The sequence below is a fragment of the Mirounga angustirostris genome, unplaced genomic scaffold (assembly GCF_029215605.1).
Source record: "Mirounga angustirostris isolate CCGP_5_RB_7025 unplaced genomic scaffold, mMirAng1.0.hap1 SCAF_3, whole genome shotgun sequence".
NCBI lineage: Eukaryota > Metazoa > Chordata > Mammalia > Carnivora > Phocidae > Mirounga > Mirounga angustirostris.
The window spans coordinates 11,013,738-11,027,901 of record NW_026991711.1 but is presented as its reverse complement, the minus strand read 5'-3'; the positions used below and the strand labels follow the sequence as shown (position 1 = coordinate 11,027,901).

The 14,164-nt window shown below is 38.0% G+C and overlaps 1 protein-coding gene across 3 annotated transcripts in view; it reads left to right on the top strand.

Annotated features, from left to right (window-relative positions):
• The window catches only part of PCCA (propionyl-CoA carboxylase subunit alpha), a 403,499-nt gene that overhangs the window by 283,481 nt on the left and 105,854 nt on the right, over positions 1–14,164 (top strand). The gene's annotated exons all lie outside the window — the stretch shown is intronic.

Genomic DNA, 14,164 nt, shown 5'->3' with positions numbered 1-14,164 from the left:
AAACTATTCTTTTCCCTCTGCTTACCTTCACTGCCTAACTTTAAAATTCTGGATGAGAGTATGTAATTTTTTTGTTTTAATTACTCTTTTTGATTGAGATATAATTGACATTAGTTTCTGGTACATAACATAATGATTCAATTTTTGTATATACTAATGCATGTACAGTAAGTCCAGTTAACATCCATCACCATACATAGTTACGATTTTTTTTCTTGTGAAACTTGAAACCTATGATACAGTATTAACTGTAGTCACTATGCTGTACATTATATCCGCATGGCCTATTTATTTTATAACTGGAATTTTTTACCTTTTGATCCCCTTCTCCCATTTCACCTACCTCTGGCAAGCACCAGTCCATTCTTTGCAACTGTGAGTTTGTGTAAGTGGTATTTTGTCTTGTTTTGCTTTGTTTTGTAAGATTCCACATCTAATTGAGATCCTATGGTATTTGCTTTTTTTCTGATTTATTTCACTTAGCATAATGCATCAAGGTCCATCCATGTCATCTGCAAATGGCAAGATTACTTCCTTTTTTATGGTTGAATAATATTCCTCTGTGTGTGTGTGTGCATGCGCACACACACGTATACACACATGCACATAAGCATGTGTGACGCTCCACATTTTTGTTATCCATTCACCAGTTGATGGACACTTAGGTTATTTCCATATCTTGGTTATTGTGAATAATGCCATAATGAACATGGAAGTACAGATACCTTTTGGAGTTAGTGTTTTCATTTTCTTCAGATAAATACCTAAAAGTGGAGTTGTTGGATCATATGGTAGTTCTATTTTTAATTTTTTGAGGAACCTCCATACTGTTTTCCAGAAGTTATAAGTATTTGGCTCCCCTAGACCAGCTCCTTGTGTAACAGTAGAGTACCTATTAAGCCTGGAAGACCAAGTGCCTCACCCAAGGTTATTAGGTGAGCAAAGCCAGAAGCCCCAGGTCCCCTAATGGCTAGTCCTTCTCTTTTTATTGGGTTCTCTGTAGTGAGAAGAAACTCAAGGTTAGCATCTGTGAGGATGGTGTTAGTTTTGAAGAAAACTAACAAAAATTTGAAGTGTTGAATTTCTTCTATTTAGAGAGCTTGTTGCCTACCCTCACATCTAATAGTGTTCCTTAAGAAAAAGATGTGATTGCTTAATATGATTATATGAGCCCACCATAACCAAGTACAGAAAGTTAAAAAGGCTTGGTAGGATAGACACTAAGACTACTTTATTCTGTTGGGATAATATTCCTAATCTGAATGTAACTTTCTTTTACCACTGTCCAAATAATGGCTGTTAAATGGAATATTTTTGTCAAATCAAGTTTTTAAACTTTTGAGCTCCCTTCTGCTGGCTTTTATTAAACTACTCAAGAGTCTTAACATCAGAATCCTGTGTCTTTTTTTTTTTCCCCCCCAGAAAGTTAACTGTGCAGCCATGGCTAATTTTTTTTTTTTTATTAACTTTTTAACTACTTTCAGCCAATAAATATTTGAAACACTTGAAATATTGATGTATCTCCCCTGTTTTTTTGAGGGCTTGTGAAAGATGTACAAAAATAGAGTTGGAGGCCAGAAAGAAATTTCAGATAGAAGTAAAAATGTTCTGCCTTAACTCTGATTTTTCAGTAATGAAACCACGTAAACTCGTAACATTACTTTTATGGAGCTTTGTAGTCCATAAAAATAACATTGTCGTAGAGTCTCGATGTGCGTCATTTGTGACTGAGGGTTTTGATGTCTTTGCAGAAGGCAGACTAGTGCCTGCCTTTGAAATGTGTGAGGCAGTTTTAGACGCGCTTCTCAGATGGATTTAATTAGCCCTTCCTGGGACTGGGTGTCCAATGGTTGCAAGTGAATTCTCATTTCATTCACCCATAACTAGAAACACCTCGCTTCAAACGGGCTTCTTCAAAGAAAGAGGGCTTTAGGGTTCTGTGTTTTACTGCTGTTTGATGTTGGTTTCCCTTTAACTGAGAAGACCTTCTGTTTATACAACTGTTATTATTAAGAAAACATAGCTTTCTTCACCGAGGCTTCTTTGGTATCAGTGCTGGTTATTGGTGGAAGTCCGAGATCTGTGGAATAGATCTTGCTCTGTCAGACTGAGCAGCTGTGTGTTTGCATATTTTGCTTACGGGAGGCGTGAACCAAAATGATGGCATAAACCTGTAGAATATTTCTTTAAGCCCGAAATTGGAATGCCAGCATAAGGTGAGAACCACTAACTGAATATGTTAATAGGGCAGTTGTTTGAACAGCTTACAACATGAACCACAAAAACAGAGCAAATCAACGAATAAGGGTTGCCATAATTCAAATAGTAATTGTGTTTTGATTTACTCTCCCCACGGTGCATGGCTCATGATATGCTTTCAGTAAATATGCTGAGAGGATCAAAACATATTCTCCGTAGTAAAATTATATATTTAAAAAAACTGTATCCTACTAGTAATGTTTGGGGTCTTTAAAAAATTATCCTTAAAATCTTCACATTTCATTAGAATAGCTACTTGGATTTACCCTGAAAATAATGCTCTTTCTTCTCTTTTTTCCAGCTAGTGTGTCTAGGGTCTGGCATGCTTCATCATCAACGCAGCTTTTATCTTCTGTGCCCACAATTTTAATTACATTTCAGGGGTTTGTGATCCCTCCCAGAATCCTGGTCATTCGTTGTATTTAGGATGAAATGCTTCAGGGGGTTTTGGGCTGTTCACTCATGGGATAGGTTTGCATCTCTAAAAGTTTTTCTTGCTATAGCATCCTGATTTGTTAAAAAAAAAAAATCCTAAAGAATACTCTAACTTACTACTTTTTTCTTTTTATGGAGAGGCAAAATTAATTTAGACTATTTACGCTTAAGATTGTCCCAGAGTCACAGATCACACTGAAAAAATACATAGCAGTATGTGCCACAAATTCTTTTGGTGTCTTGTTTCAGTATTCCATCCAAGAATCTGTAGATCTCAGGCTTGTATTTCTGCCTAGTTTCTCGTCCATAACTGTTCTTTCCTGTGTTATTCACCACACTTAACTGTACATAACTGCCAGGTTCTAACACTAATGGTCAGAGATGTATCACTGTCGAAGATATGAAAAAAAGAATTAAAAAAGCTTTCATAAACAGTTTTTTAAAGTATTTTGAGCTATGCTGGCTTAAGTCAGAAAGGGACTTCATTGAAAGGGCCAGCATATTGTTAGGAATTGATCTCTGTGTCCTTTATTACACGTTTGGTGATTTGTCACTATTTTGGGGGAAATCCTAGTGTTAGAATTATGGACATGTGGATCAGGCAGAATTCATTAAATTTAGTAAGTTTAATGTATCGATATGATTGATTTAAGGTGTTCTTTTAAGGGGTCTCCCTTTAGTACAGTGTTACATGGTTTCACAGTCTGTATTTCTTGCAAATGTTCTAAAAATCTTGGTAAAAATATAAAATGTCAAATACCCAAGACAGAACATTGTGAATTTTCTTTTATATCAATTTGCAAGACCACTTGTTAGGGAATCCTACTTGTAACATTTGAAGTTAATAAGTAACATGTTACGATTATCACCTTTACTCTTCAGCAGACTGGGCCATCTTATAAAAAAGAAACACCAGAAAAAAAAAAAAAAAAGAAAAATCAGTCACATTGGATATAGGGGAACATAGGCAATCATTTTCTTCTTCCACGAGCTTCAGTTATAAAAATTAACTGGCAGCATTTACTAACAGGTTTAGTTTGGGGCTAGGTAAGTGGGTGGTGGAGGATTACTAATGTAACATTGTATTTAAAACAATAGTTTTCGAAGACAGATAAACCTCCTTACCAGTCCCTTAGCAGTTACATAAGCTTGGAAGATTCACCGGGTCTCTCTCAGCTGCTGCTATAGGCCCTGGGACTCAGGAAAACCTAAAGGCCGGAAGTCGGATGGACTTCAGTTTATGTCCCAGTCCTGGAGCTGCTGGCTGTGAAATCAGTCCAAGTGACTTCTCTTTTCCGAGCCTTTCTTTTCTAACGTATAACATAGCGTTAATGTGCTCCAGGGTTTTGTAAAAGTCAAATGAGATAACTGTAAAGTTTCGAGTACAGTGGCCGGCATGTAGTAGGCCCTCGAGAAACCTTCTCCCTCCCCCCCACATACAGACAATGTGCTTGCTGTTTAGAAGAATCGAAAGTAACTTCTGTGTTGCAAGCAGTTCTTTTCCGTTGTAGGAGAAATTCGTGAAAAGCTGTAAAAATAAGACTAAAAATAGATGTACACACACACACATTGGCAAGACTTGTTAATATGGATTAATATTCGAAGATTCTCATATTCTTGGGTGGGATTGTATTGTTCATTTATCTTATGAAGCTCTTATTTATTTATTTGACAGAGAGAGACACAGCAAGAGAGGGAACACAAGCAGGGGGAGTGGGAGAGGGAGAAGCAGGCTCTCTGCGAGCAGGGAGCCCGATGCGGGGCTCCATCCCAGGACCCTGGGATCGTGACCTGAGCCGAAGGCAGACGCTTAACGACTGAGCTACCCAGGTGCCCCTTATGAAGCTCTTTTTGAGGCTAGAACAGAACACCTGGAGAGTAGTTACAGAGGTAATCCCTCACTTCTTGGTGATTCATCTTGGGGACCTTTTGTCAGGTGAGGCTGGCGAGCCAGTGGCTGTGGTCCCCACGCTGCCTCAGGACCCTGTTGTGGTTTGAAAGCCCAGGAGGCCTGCGGCCCCTCTTCCCCCCGCTACAGGCCATGCCTCCTGCCTCCACTGCGAAGCGGCAGGGCTGAGGGGGTCGGGCTCTTTGGGGGATCTCTACCTTCTCCACGTAGAGCCTTTTTCTTCTCCGTGGGCTCTCCGGATATCTGTAAAAACTCCAGGCATCATGGAAATACCAGACCTGTTGTTATAGTGACCATTTTTTGCCTAAAAATATCGACCCTTGCTGTTGGATTGTCCCTTCAAATGGATTTATTTACAAATACCTAAATTGGCTCAGTTGAGTGTAATCAGATCATCCTGGGTTTGGACATGCTACTTTGCTGGTTTTGAAGCCGTGAGCACTTATTTTAACTTCTCTGAGCCTAAGATTTGTTGTCATCTATAAAATGTGATTAATAACCTCTCCATTGTAGCATTGCTCTGAGAATTCAGTGAGTTTAGTGTTTATTAAAATATCTGATTGATGTTAGGCACTGAGTGCATGTTCCCTTTTATTTAGTCTAATTTTTGTGAACAAGTGACAAAAGTTAGACAGCTACAAAGAAAACCAGGGGGGCATTCATAATCTGGGTATTCTACCATTGGAGCTTCTATTCTGATTCAGTGTTTTCTTTTGTTTAAGGTATTTTACTTCTAAGAAGGAAATTATAAAACAAACCATGCCTTTTGTTTCTAACTCAGTGTTTGAATCCCCCCCCCAAAGTAGATATTGCTTGAAATTTTAAAATTTAGTGCAAATGACTGAGCATGGCTCTGCGTGGATATATTTGCTCTTAGCCGTATTTATTGTGCTAGCGTGATGATGGTTATATATTGCTGTTGCCCCATTTTGTTTGGCTTTTTAAATTTTTTTTTTTTTAAGAATTTATTTATTTGACAGAGAGAGACACAGCGAGAGAGGGAACATAAGCAGAGGGAGTGGGAGAGGGAGAAGGAGGCTCCCCGCTGAGCAAGGAGCCCGATGCGGGGCTCGATCCCAGGACCCTGGGATCGTGACCTGAGCCGAAGGCAGACGCTTAACGACTGAGCTACCCAGGTGCCCCTTGTTTGGCTTTTTATAAAAACCACTGACTGTGTTTGGATATGTGATGCGTGGTTGTCATATGGAACAAGAGTAAGGAAACCAGCTGGAGATTAAACATAGCACAATGCTCTGTTGTGAATAACCATAGCCAAATTTGTGTGTAGCTACGAAATTTACCCAGTTGGACAAAGAGTGCTTAGGTTTAGCTTTTAAACTCTAGTGATGGTTACTTGAGAACTAGCTTAAATGTATCTCTTTAATCAGACAGGTACAGCATTAGTAGAAGACTTGTTGCTTACTGTTTTTTGTTTTTTTTTTTAAAGATTTTATTTATTTATTTGAGAGAGAGAGAGAGAGAAAGAGCACAAGAGGGGGGAGCGGGAGAGGGAGAAGCAGACTCCCTGCTGAGCAGGTTGCCCAATGCGGGGCTCGATCCCGGGACTCCAGGATCATGACCTGAGCCGAAGGCAGTCGCTTAACCAACTGAGCCACCCAGGCGCCCGTTGCTTACTGTTTTTATGATCAGATTTGAAATAGAGTTTAGAAGAATTTGTGATTTGGTTTATGGCCAGCTCTTAAAACACCAAGGAAGAGTTAGAGCTGGTAGTGATTGACAAGATGGCTGGCAGTGGATGTGGATTCCATTAGTTTATCAAAGATTGAGGAAAGGTCTGTTCTGTTGAAGTCCACACTCCTGCTTGGATGGTCCCATCCACTAATGGGTGCATTAATGGATGCTTTAACCAGAAGTTTAATCTAAATCTCAGGTCTTCTAGGTTTAATCTCTTCCATTGGGGTTTAAATGATCATATAACCAACCATACCACACCACACTGCACCACACCTTGAGGATTTTACCTCGATGGGGAGGTGTTTCCTTTATGTTGAGGATAGCACACCAGCTTGGAATTAAGCCACAGTACAAGACATATACTGACTTACAGGGGGAGGATATTCTTTCTAGCATTCTGTGTGTCTCATTTGTTTATTCAACCATGTAAAACTTCAACAAGAGGAGGTAATTGCTTAGATTTCTTGATTTGAATTGTTCTACTCTTTGGCACTGGGTGGAAAAAGGAAAAAAAAATCATATTGAAGGCATTGTTCTGTTAATGAAGTTGCTTGTCCCTTTTTGTGCCAAATTTGGCAGGTAAAATTACCATTTATTCTACTTGCTAGAGCTGGAGAATAGGTTGTTGAGGAAAAGTAGCAATTTAAGTAATGACACTAGATAGAATGTGCTACACTACATACATCTCCCATACTTTCAGATATTGACATGCAATTTTTATTTCTCTTTAGTAATGCACTTTGTCTTTAACCATTATATTACTTCCAGTAGCTTTCATCAGCTACATGCAGTTTGCTTCAATTGTGAAATTTGAAAAAATACTGTTATTAATTATAACAAACCAAAGTGAAGCATTTTGATCTGAGGATAAAATAACGATTATATTTTGTTCTGGATATTTCAGAAGTATTGCATGTGTTTTAGTTATGAATAACTATTTAAAAATTAAAAAGGATAGATGAAATATACACTTTAATTAATATGATATATAATATCAGATTCCAGATGTTCATGATTTCTTCCATGTTAATTACACTTTGCTCTTTTATACATGCTTTAATATTTGGCAAATTCTAAAAGACAAATTTGAATAAAAAATCTTGTTCTAAATTGAGAAGCATCTCATTCAAGATATGAATAGGTTTTTTTTTTTTTTTTAAGATTTTATTTATTTATTTGAGAGAGAATGAGAGACAGAGCATGAGAGGGAAGAGGGTCAGAGGGAGAAGCAGACCCCCTGCCGAGCAGGGAGCCCGATGTGGGACCCGATCCCAGGACTCCAGGATCATGACCTGAGCCGAAGGCAGTCGCTTAACCAACTGAGCCACCCAGGGGCCCTGTTTTTTTTTTTTTTTTTAAATAACTGTGTGTTTAAATGAAATGCATAAATTTAGCATTTGTGAAACTTTGAAGTAAATATAGAATCCACTAAATTTATTATAGATTAGATTCTCCCTAGTTATGAAACTTGAGATTTTTAAAAAAATTGTTACTGTTATAGTTTAAAATATAATGGCTAAACCTGCTCTCCTTCCAAAAAGATAAGAAATCCTCTGTAGAAACTGATCTGCAAAATACATTAAAAAAAACAACAGCAGCCAGTTGGTGAATTTATAGACTTGCCAGTGTGAATGAAGAAACAGAGAGTTGGGCACCTGGGTGGCTCAGATGGTTAAGCGTCTGCCTTCGGCTCAGGTCATGATCCCGGGGTCCTGGGATCGAGTCCCGCATCAGGCTCCCTGCTCCTTGGGAGCCTGCTTCTCCCTCTGCCTCTCTCTCTCTGTCTCTCATGAATAAATAAATAAACTCTTAAAAAAAAAAAAAAAAAAAAAAGAAACAGAGAGTTTAGTGTTGCTGAAACTTGTAACCATCGGTCATTCTTCTTTCTGCCCACTAAGCTAACTGGTAGGCAGGTGCGGATGCTACAAAATCTAACATTGCAATTGACACTAATTGGCATAGTTGTTGGCAGTCTTATCAGAAAGCAAAGGGCTGAATGGTTGAATGGGTTTAGAGAACTTGAATGATAATAAGCATTTTTATATGCATCTTGAATTACTTTTGTGACCCAGACCAACGGGAACACTTCATTCTGACCTCATCCTTCAATGAATAGAAATTATAGAAAGCACAATATGCAGTGTGTGTGATTACTGATTATTTTTCAGGTAACCTTTTACAGCTGCCTGCTCCACTGCTTGCTCTCACCTCCCCCTCCCCTCTCAGGCTCAAAGAAACCAAAGTGTATGTGTGGAAGAAAAAGGAGATAGCTAACTATTGTTACTGAATATTAACTTAATTTTTTTGATTGATTTGTTGCCAAAAGCTTGGGTGCCTGTCATAGTACTTTAGGCTCAACTTAAGACAAAATATTCATTGAATTTATGGATGAAAGAACAAGAAGTCTGGGATTTGCTTCTAAATAGTCATGGAGCAGTTGGGGAAATCAGTGGGGATAGAGGTGAGACAAGACTGGCTTTAAGAGGAAAAGTTTTGAACAGGGGTGCTGGAACTGTGGGGGTTATTAAGCCATTCTTGCTGTTTATGTACTTGTTTGAAATTTTCCATAACAGAAGGGTTGTTGTTTTGTTTCTTTAATGCGCTCGCCACCTCACCCCCTACTTTTGTAAGGTCTTCTGTACTTACCAGTTCCTTCCCAGTACCTGCTTTTTAAAAATTTTCCTAGTTCCTTTTATCAAAAATGACTCTAAAGTGAGAGTTGCATTACCTAGTGAACTAATCTGTGTGCTTTTGTACGAATGAGTTAATTTCTAGGCAGTGTGGATTTTAATAGGAGCTTTCTAAAGACAGTTTGTTAAATGAAAGGAATGACTGTCCAGGTGGAATTTTTCATCACTGGACTGGATCTTTATGCCTATTCTAACAGTGGCCCCTCACAGAAGGGTTAACAATTGTAGGTTTTCTGTAGTGATTGATCTTAGCTTTTTTGCACTACGGGTAATGATGTATTTTTCTTCTATGGAAATATTTTCCATAAAGTATTTTTCTTTAGTTAAGAGAGGGCATGACTGTATTGTTTAGCTTATGTTTGGTCATGTAGGTATTCCTGTGTGTTTTGGGTCCACTCCATACCCCCAGATAATTTAGAATTATCTGTGTTAAAAATAAAGTTGAGTCTTCTTTGGTTCAAAGGGCCCTTTTGCAAAGGGATGTCTAGGGTGGGCTGCTTGCTCGAGGCTTTTGTGGGAAAGTTCAGTGCTGCAAACAGTTACTGTCACCCTTCCTTCTGTCTACTGGTTATTACATAGATGAGTAGTTTATGTAAATTTTGTACTCTGCTGTTGATCCAAGTCCCCTTGAGATTTATTATGAACAAGTAATAGTAAACCTTTTGGAAGGTGTTTGAAATGTCGATCCTTGGCTAGTAAGAGGTGGAGAAACCAAGATTTTTCAGACTTTGCTGCTTTTCCACCCTTCTGATCCATCTTGAGAACTGATTGGAGTTGATTCTTATTTCAAAGTATCATTGCTTAAAATATTTCAGATTTTTTATAGCTTTCTAAGAAATTAAAATATAAAGATTTCACTATTTCTGTTTCAGTTTGTATCTCTGGAGGTCTTCAAGAATGAATGCAATTTGCTCATTAATTTCTTGTGCTATTCCTTGTCAGTGTCCACTCTTCCCTTTGCTTGTTAGCTTTCTCTTTGGCCATGATAGGTGTATTATTTCTTGTAACTGCTACCCAAACTGATATATTACATTAGCCATGCCCCTTTTCAAGGCTCCTGGAAAAGTGCCAGTTTTCTCCTCCTTTCAGTTGGGGAGCACAGTTCTAGAAATAATAGAATGGTCTTACTTTGAAATCGTCAGAATGAAAAGGATTTATCTAACAATTTGAATAGATAATTTTATTTGTGTGGACATGAAAGTGAAACCTAGAAATGGGATAGAATTTTAAGTGGCATTTTTAATTTGTTTTGAAATTCTTTTTTTCTCTCTTTTTGTAAATGAGCTATGTTAAATGTCTGTGTGTAGGGGGGGTGGGGTGTTTATCTCTGATCTACTAGATCCTGTGTAGATTTTGTATCCTCAAAGGGCTTAATGGAGTTTTATATTTTATATATATATGTACATGTATATATATATTTGGAATAACTTTAATCTGCTACTCTAAGCACATGAGGATTTTTAAATACAAGTATTATCAACACTTCACAGGACAGTATGATTAAAATTATTTAAAAAATTTTTTATTTTAAATTCAATTTAGTTAACATAGTATATTATTAGTTTCAGGGGTAGAATTTAGTGATTCATCAGTTGCATATAACACCCAGTGCTCATTACATCAAGTGCCCTCCCTAATGCCCATCACCCAATTACCCCATCCCCCCACCCACCTCCCCTCCAACACCCCTCAGTTTGTTCCCTATAGTTAAGAGTCTCTTGTGGTTTGCCTCCCTCTCTGTTTTTATCTTATTTTATCTTTCCTTCCCTTCCCCTATATTCATCTTGTTTTGTTTCTTAAATTCCACATATGAGTGAAATCATACGGTATTTGTCTTTCTCTAACTGACTTATTTCACTTTGCGTAATACCCTCTAGGTGTATCCACATTGTTGCAAATAAAAATACTTTTACTTAAAAGTTACTTTATTAGTCTTACCAAAAGCTGTCCTGGAGAGTTTTGAATTAGAACTATATTGTCAGTGGTCAGCAATCTAAGATAAAATATACTTATCTGAATAACATGCATTAAGACTATATGGGGGCACCTGGGTGGCTCAGTCGTTAAGCGTCTGCCTTCGGCTCGGGTCATGATCCCAGGGTCCTGGGATCGAGCCCCACATCGGGCTCCTTGCTCAGCGGGAAGCCTGCTTCTCCCTCTCCCACTCCCCCTGCTTGTGTTCCCTCTCTCGCTGTCTCTCTCTCTGTCAAAAAATGAATAAAATCTTAAAAAAAAAAAAAAAAGACTATATGAAAGCAAGTCATTTTGTTTTTGTCTGCTTTATGTCGTGATATTTAACTTAAAAACTAAGTTTTGGTAGCTTTCCAGCTACCAAATAAATAAACGTATAAATAAAAGTTAGGTTTTCTATCTCAATGAATTCGATAATTTTTATTTTTAATACAGTGGATATTTATCAAAGATCTGTCAATCCTCAACATCAAAGCACTGTGCTAAGCTCTTCATAGCGTACATGAAAGAATAAGACACTAATCTGCCCTCATGAGCTTCCGGTTTCGTTGGGAGGTTTTGAGATCAATACAGTACTGATCTGTAATATAAGGCATAATTTGATAAGTGCATAGAGATTCACAATGTTATAGGAATTCAAAGAAAGAAAGACTCCATCCAGAAGAGCAGAGGACTAGAGGTGGTATAGGTGGGTTTGGGGGGTATGAGGCAGAAAGTCAGGAGCAAACTTGACAAAGTAAGTACCATATGGAGTAGGTAATGAAGAATGGATGGGAGAAGGCTATTAGGCTGAGTTGACTATTTCAAGTTTAAATAGTAGGAATAAAACTCATGGAAAAGAGCCTGTGCACATTTGTTGAATATAAGAGAAAGAGGGAAGAAAAACCAGAATGGTTGCTAGATTGACACCATTAATACAGAGGACCTTGAGGGCCACGTTGAGAAGTTAAAATTTTATTTATTAAGTAACCAGAGGCCTAGGATTTTGAGCTGAGAAAACTTGTAAGATAAAGCCACATCTTTAACTGCTCAGTGGAAGTAAATAGAATTGTATTCTTAACTGCTGATAGGGCTTTGGGAAGGTTTTCTGTTTGCATGGGTTGTTAATAGGAAAAGAAAGAGAAAGGAAAAGAGTTTGCCTTTGGCTTAGTAGTTGATAAGAGAATTTGGGCAGATAGACTAGAGAGAAGTCAGCAATAGTGGGAAGAGAAAGGGTCAAAAAAGCAAAACTTAGTAAGTGGAGTATCTTTTAGAATGAGTCTGCTTCTGTCAACGCCACTTGTGATGTGACTCCATCTGTAAACCATCTCTGCCTGTGGCCACCTTGGCTTGATAATTAATCGACAGTAGGGACTGGAATTCTTTGGTACCAAGTATGACTGTCCAAATAGTTGGCCTGACCTCATAATCTATGTTTTAAAACTTTTTACTGTGGAACACCTAAAGTATACACAAAATTGAAAGAAAAGCACAATGAGTACCATGTGCTGTTCTTGTTTTATCTATGTTCACCTTTTAAAAATTTCTCGAGTATTTTAAGGCACATACCACACATTCTATCAATTGATGATTTTATTGTTGTTTTTTTTTTTTAGTTTTTGGAGTACCAGATCTTTCTGCGTCCCAAATTCCCAAACCCTTGTGCACTGATCATCTAATACACTGTTCCTTTTTTTCTCCAAAGAGAAGCCCATTTCTTTTGAATTCACATTAGTGACAATCAGTTGACCTTTTTTATAGTTAAAGCACTATCACATTCTTTTTCTAATACATATTCTCTGAATTATTGTGAAATACATTTAAGGAAGATTTTATATATGTATGTATATATATAATATATATATGAATGTTGGACACACACAAAAAACGTGGCAGACTTATTAGTTAGGTGGGTGGTGGAAGGCAGGTTTCTTACTGTCAGAGAAGGGAGTGACAAATACAGGATGGAGAAGGGCTAGAATGTACCTAGCGGTGTTGGATGGTAATGAGAGGGATCAGTGTGAACTTACGGTTTTTATAGGTAGATTCAGAAACAGATTTAGATGCACTTAGTACTTAATGTCCCAGTGGGCAACACCTCTATGGTTATGGGAGACATTGACCATGTACCTCATGGTATGATGCTGAAGACAGCACAGTATCACTGCTCTATTGTTCCTGGTAAAAATGTGTAATCATGAGGAAGCATTCTTCTGAATTCAGGGATATTCTATGAAGTAACTGGTTTATACTCTTCTAAAATGTCAAGGTCATGAAAGATAAGGCAGAATTAAGAAACTGGTCCAGATAGACAGAGACCAGCGAGACATGACAACTAAATGCAGGAGCATACATTAGATCTGGGGCATGCCTTAAAGGGGGCATTATTAGGGCAATTTCTGGCTCTTTGAATAGGGTTTGTGGATTTGATGGCAATATCGGATCAGTGTTAATGCACTGACTTTGCTGGTTATACTGTACAGAGGGCATCCGTGTTCTTAGGATTGCAGCTGGACTGTTATGGGGGCAATGGGACATCATAACTGGCAAAAAATATTCACAACTAGGGAACCTGAGCTTGATGCACTGTTGCTGCAATTTTTATGTACAATTTTTTAGAAGATTTATTTTAGAGAGCACGCAAGTAGCGGGAGGAATAGAGGGAAAGGGAGAGAGAGAATCTTCAGCAGACTCCTCGCTAAGCGCGGAGCCCGACTTGGGGCTTGACCTCACAACCCTAAGATCATGACCAGAGCTAAAATCAAGAGTTGGCACTTAATATATGTATGCTCCATAATATATGCTCCAGTTTTTTATGTACATTGAAAATGACTGCACACAAGAAGGAACAAAGTAAAAGAAAATACTTTCCCAGACAATTCATTGGAATGATAGAAACAGATTATACTGTTTTCCTGTTAGAAGCAATGAAAAAATACTGGTGACTCCATAAACCTTACCTCGTACTAGTACAGTTATGCTAGTGGTTTATGCAGCTGATAAGCCATCCTACTGACTCTTTCCAAGTGTGTTTTTTAAAAAACTATGATCAACTTAATGGATAGATTTTTACTGGCATCTTTTTGAGATATAATTGGGACTTACAGAGTAAAAGGCTGTTGTTACTTTATTCACTGGGGGGATTTGGTGAGTAGTTCTTGGGCGGCAATTCCAGTATCTCACTTCTTACCATGACAAAAAAGTTTTACTGTTCATGCTTAGAAAA